Raw genomic sequence first — 5,000 nt, 5'->3', positions numbered from 1 at the left:
CTTGGTAAAACCATTTTCAATCTGTTTGCTAAAACCTTTGCTAAAATTTTAAAATCTGTGTTTAACATCGTCAGGGGTCTGTAATTGCTTAAAACATCTTTCCCACCTTTTTTCTTGTATATCAATTTCACTAAACCCATTCTCATTAGCTGTGTTGCTTCCTTTTTGTTAAAAATCTCTTCAAAAATTTCCTTTAAAATTGGCGATAAAACATCCTTAAAAGCTTTGTAAAATTCAGCTGTTAACCCATCTAAGCCTGGACTTTTCCCATTGTTTAATTGCATTATTGCCTCTTTTATTTCATCTAACTTTATCTCCTCATCGCACATTATTTTATCTTCTTCACACACACTTTTCTCAATCTGTTCCAATAAAAATTCACCTTCTTTTTTGTTTATTTGACCTTTTTTAAAAAGTTCTTCATAATATTCTCTGACTTCCTTTAATATTCCCCGTGTTTCTATTATTTTATCACCATTCTTTCCTCTTATTTCTTTTATTGTCTCTCCACTACCTTTACTTTTCTCTAGATTAAAAAAGAATTTTGTGCACTTCTCTCCTTCCACCAGATATTTTGCTTTACTTCTTATCTTAGCCCCTCTACATTTTCGCTCTTCTATATCTCTCAACATTTCCTCTAAATTCAATATTTTCTCAATATCTCCATTTTCTTTATTTAATTCTCCATTTAGATCTTTTCTTACCTCTTCTTCCTTACTTCTCTTAGCCTTTTGTATTAGTTTACTGATTTTAATAGTATATTTCTTTATTTCATATTTTGTATTATCCCACCATATTCGTATATCTTCCCGAGACATCTTATCTTGTTTCTCATTAGCTATTATATTTTCTATTGCTTTTTTGTATGATTCCTGTTTTAAAATCTCTGCATTTAAAACCCATACTCCTTTACCTCTTTCAACTTCATTAAAATCTATATTCATAAGCAGGAAATCATGATCGCTTAAAGCAGTTTCCTTATAATAAATACTATGTATAAAATCCCCCAGTTCTCTTTTACATAATATAAAATCAATTCTACTTTGTTTTAAAAAATTATCTACTATTTGTCTTCTAGAGTATTGTTTTTTCCCTTCATTTCTTTCTCTCCATATGTCTACGAAATTATTGTTTTCTATTAGTTTCTCTAATTCTTTTCTTCCACTGTCACTCTTAAATACCATACCATCCGCTAAATCAATTCTATTAAAAACTGTATTGAAATCACCAATTAATATCGCATTTTCCCATGAGTACATTAAACTTGCAATCTTTGCAAAAAAAAAACCTTTTTTCTTTCTCCACAACTGGAGCATGCACATTACATAGAGTTATACTTTTCCCTTCATTTTTTATCTTTATAGCTAAACATTTTCCTTCTTCATCTTTATATAATTCTTCAATACTGCTACTCATTTCTTTCTTGACTAAAATTGCTACCCCTCTCCCCATTTTACCATCACCATTATTATAAAATATTTCACCTTGCCACTTTTTCTGAAAAACCTCTATTATTTCATCATTCCAGTTTGTTTCTTGTATAAAAATGATATTTTGTTTTTTACACAGTTCTTTGACCTTTTCAAATTTATCAATACTCAATAAACCTCTAACATTAATTGAAACCAGTCGCCAAAACATACACATATATAATATATTAAATATCAGTCCCATTAGTCAGTACTTTCAGGTTCCATTAAGTCATCTTGCATGCCTCTCATATGTTCAAGTTTTCTACTCACTCTTTTCTTTTTAGCAATTTTAAAGTTCGGAATCACCTTTATGGATCTTCTTCTATGCAGCATCTCTTTTGTAAGTGAATGATCCTCATTGAGATTTTCCTGCTCCATCCTTTCTATTTTGTCCATCTCTGTCTTAGATATTACCAAAGGTGTCCATGTATCACTCTGTTCCTTCAGATTTTCATCATCTTTTTCCAGCTGATCCAGTTGTGTTTCGGGTACCTCTGAAATCATGCATGCACCTTCTTCAACATTTCCTCTCTTGTCCAATTCAAGTACTTCCTCACTGCTTAGTACATCCTTTGGTTCTGTGTTTTTTTCCGTTCTTTCAGTTGGAGCAACATTTATAAAGTCCATCTTATCCATTTTATCTTGTGATTCCTCTTCCTCATCCGATAGCTCCTGAGACTCTTCTTGATTTTCTGCAACACTATTATTTTCCATCCAGCATTCGCATTTTACCAAGGCTCTGTTGCAATCCGGGCATTTAACAGCAGTACAATTCCTAGCATAATGGCCCTGCTCCTCACATTCACGACATGTAAAATTTGGACAGTCCTTGAGTATATGTCCCGGATCCATGCAGAGTCGACAGATTTTCATCTGACGATCGTGCATAATCCGGAAATATTGTGCTCCTTCCGCCGTCTCAAATTTCGTGCTGTAGGGCAGGGAAGCCACGTCTTTAGGAAATCTTACTTTAAGATATCTTGTACCATCTGCAATATCTGTTCCCGGATAATATCTTCTTTTTATATCTGTCACAGGTATCACACGCCATTGGTAAAGTTTATGCAAAATCTGTTCATTGTTCAAATAAGCCGGCAGGTGCATAAATGAAACAATACATTCTCTTGTTTCTAAAGTTCTTACTTCACAACTCTGATTTTTGACAATTAATCCATCCAGAAGATCTTCACATGATTCTTCATTTACTAAAGTAAGTTCATATTCTTTTCCTGCTCTGGGTCTTACCGCTATTAATTTTCCTGCTCCAATCGTGTCTGTCACAGCTTTTATCACATCCTCTGCTTTTCCATCAATCACTTCTTTTAAATCCACAATAATAGTTGCTTCTTTTGCATAGGTTCTTTTGTTCCGGTCATTCTTTTTTCCATTAACATCCATCTTCTGTTTTGTTTCAGTGTCTTTGTCTCGTTGTGTTTCCTTTCTTTCATCGTCCGCCATGTTTCTTCTACTTTTTTGTTTTTAAACAAGTGGCTCCCCAAACAGCTTACACTGTTGGGGAGCACTTTGAAATAATATTCAAAATTAACTTATATAATATTAAATGAAAAAACTTTTAAACAAAACAAAAAATAAATCAAAAACCATGTGGTGAGCCTCTCTCACCAAACTACTGCCAACTCACTTCCTGTGTGCTCTCTAGCGCTCTCAGGGTGGTGTGGCCGTAAGCGAGCGCTGACTCGATTCGAGAGCCACTTTAAGACTAATGTGGCAACGCCATGCCATGTGCGAACGCTTACAGAAAGGATGCATTTCTGGAAAAAATTATATGAATAAATAATTAAATAATTAATTAAATGCTTACAGCACCTGGTATTCCCAGGCGGTCTCCCATCCAAGTACTAACCAGGCCCGACCCTGCTTGGCTTCCGAGATCAGACGAGAGCGGGCGTGCTCAGGGTGGTGTGGCCATAAGCGAGCGCTGACTCAATTCGAGAGCCACTTCAAGACTAATGTGGCAACGCCATGCCATCGGCGAACGCTTACAGAAAGGATGCATTTCTGGAAAAAAATTATATGAATAAATAATTAAATAATTAATTAAATGCTTACAGCACCTGGTATTCCCAGGCGGTCTCCCATCCAAGTACTAACCAGGCCCGACCCTGCTTGGCTTCCGAGATCAGACGAGAGCGGGCGTGCTCAGGGTGGTGTGGCCGTAAGCGAGTGCTGACTCGATTCGAGGGCCACTTCAAGACTAATGTGGCAACGCCATGCCACGTGCGAACGCTTACAGAAAGGATGCATTTCTGGAAAAAATTATATGAATAAATAATTAATTAAATGCTTACAGCACCTGGTATTCCCAGGCGGTCTCCCATCCAAGTACTAACCAGGCCCGACCCTGCTTGGCTGCCGAGATCAGACGAGAGCGGGCGTGCTTAGGGTGGTGTGGCCGTAAACGAGCGCTGACTCAATTCGAGAGCCACTTCAAGATTAATGTGGCAACGCCATGCCATCGGCGAACGCTTACAGAAAGGATGCATTTCTGGAAAAAAATTATATGAATAAATAATTAAATAATTAATTAAATGCTTACAGCACCTGGGATTCCCAGGCGGTCTCCCATCCAAGTACTAACCAGGCCCGACCCTGCTTGGCTTCCGAGATCAGACGAGAGCGGGCGTGCTCAGGGTGGTGTGGCCGTAAGCGAGCGCTGACTCGATTCGAGAGCCACTTCAAGACTAATGTGGCAACGCCATGCCATCGGCGAACGCTTACAGAAAGGATGCATTTCTGGAAAAAATTATATGAATAAATAATTAAATAAATAATTAAATGCTTACAGCACCTGGTATTCCCAGGCGGTCTCCCATCCAAGTACTAACCAGGCCCGACCGTGCTTGGCTTCCGAGATCAGACGAGAGCGGGCGTGCTCAGGGTGGTGTGGCCGTAAGCAAGCGCTGACTCGATTCGAGAGCCACTTCAAGATTAATGTGGCAACGCCATGCCATGTGCGAACGCTTACAGAAAGGATGCATTTCTGGAAAAAATTATATGAATAAATAATTAAATAATTAATTAAATGCTTACAGCACCTGGTATTCCCAGGCGGTCTCCCATCCAAGTACTAACCAGGCCCGACCCTGCTTGGCTTCCGAGATCAGACGAGAGCGGGCGTGCTCAGGGTGGTGTGGCCGTAAGCGAGCGCTGACTCGATTCGAGAGCCACTTCAAGACTAATGTGGCAACGCCATGCCATTGGCGAACGCTTACAGAAAGGATGCATTTCTGGAAAAAAAAATATATGAATAAATAATTAAATAATTAATTAAATGCTTACAGCACCTGGTATTCCCAGGCGGTCTCCCATCCAAGTACTAACCAGGCCCGACCCTGCTTGGCTTCCGAGATCAGACGAGAGCGGGCGTGCTCAGGGTGGTGTGGCCGTAAGCGAGCGCTGACTCGATTCGAGAGCCACTTCAAGACTAATGTGGCAACGCCATGCCATGTGCGAACGCTTACAGAAAGGATGCATTTCTGGAAAAAATTATATGAATAAATAATTAAA

The 5,000-nt window shown here is 38.8% G+C and overlaps 6 non-coding genes and 1 pseudogene across 6 annotated transcripts; all 7 read right to left on the bottom strand.

Moving 5' to 3' along the window:
- Nucleotides 1–3,287: 3,287 nt before the first annotated feature.
- Nucleotides 3,288–3,406, bottom strand: LOC141359831 (5S ribosomal RNA). Its single transcript, XR_012366312.1, has one exon. It is a non-coding gene; the product is annotated as a 5S ribosomal RNA (ribosomal RNA).
- Nucleotides 3,407–3,535: 129 nt separating this feature from the next.
- On the bottom strand, nt 3,536–3,654 carry LOC141361127 (5S ribosomal RNA). Its single transcript, XR_012367179.1, has one exon. It is a non-coding gene; the product is annotated as a 5S ribosomal RNA (ribosomal RNA).
- A 120-nt stretch (nt 3,655–3,774) lies between these two features.
- Nucleotides 3,775–3,893, bottom strand: LOC141360587 (5S ribosomal RNA; annotated as a pseudogene).
- Nucleotides 3,894–4,022: 129 nt separating this feature from the next.
- Nucleotides 4,023–4,141, bottom strand: LOC141359747 (5S ribosomal RNA). Its single transcript, XR_012366228.1, has one exon. It is a non-coding gene; the product is annotated as a 5S ribosomal RNA (ribosomal RNA).
- Nucleotides 4,142–4,269: 128 nt separating this feature from the next.
- Nucleotides 4,270–4,388, bottom strand: LOC141360136 (5S ribosomal RNA). The gene has a single exon (XR_012366649.1). It is a non-coding gene; the product is annotated as a 5S ribosomal RNA (ribosomal RNA).
- Nucleotides 4,389–4,516: 128 nt separating this feature from the next.
- Nucleotides 4,517–4,635, bottom strand: LOC141361126 (5S ribosomal RNA). The gene has a single exon (XR_012367178.1). It is a non-coding gene; the product is annotated as a 5S ribosomal RNA (ribosomal RNA).
- A 130-nt stretch (nt 4,636–4,765) lies between these two features.
- LOC141361125 (5S ribosomal RNA) lies at nt 4,766–4,884 on the bottom strand. Its single transcript, XR_012367177.1, has one exon. It is a non-coding gene; the product is annotated as a 5S ribosomal RNA (ribosomal RNA).
- Nucleotides 4,885–5,000: the final 116 nt, after the last annotated feature.

Source organism: Misgurnus anguillicaudatus, chromosome 23, assembly GCF_027580225.2.
Source record: "Misgurnus anguillicaudatus chromosome 23, ASM2758022v2, whole genome shotgun sequence".
In the NCBI taxonomy this organism is placed as follows: domain Eukaryota; kingdom Metazoa; phylum Chordata; class Actinopteri; order Cypriniformes; family Cobitidae; genus Misgurnus; species Misgurnus anguillicaudatus.
The sequence above is the reverse complement of the archived record's forward strand: the minus strand, read 5'-3'. Positions and strand labels throughout refer to the sequence as shown.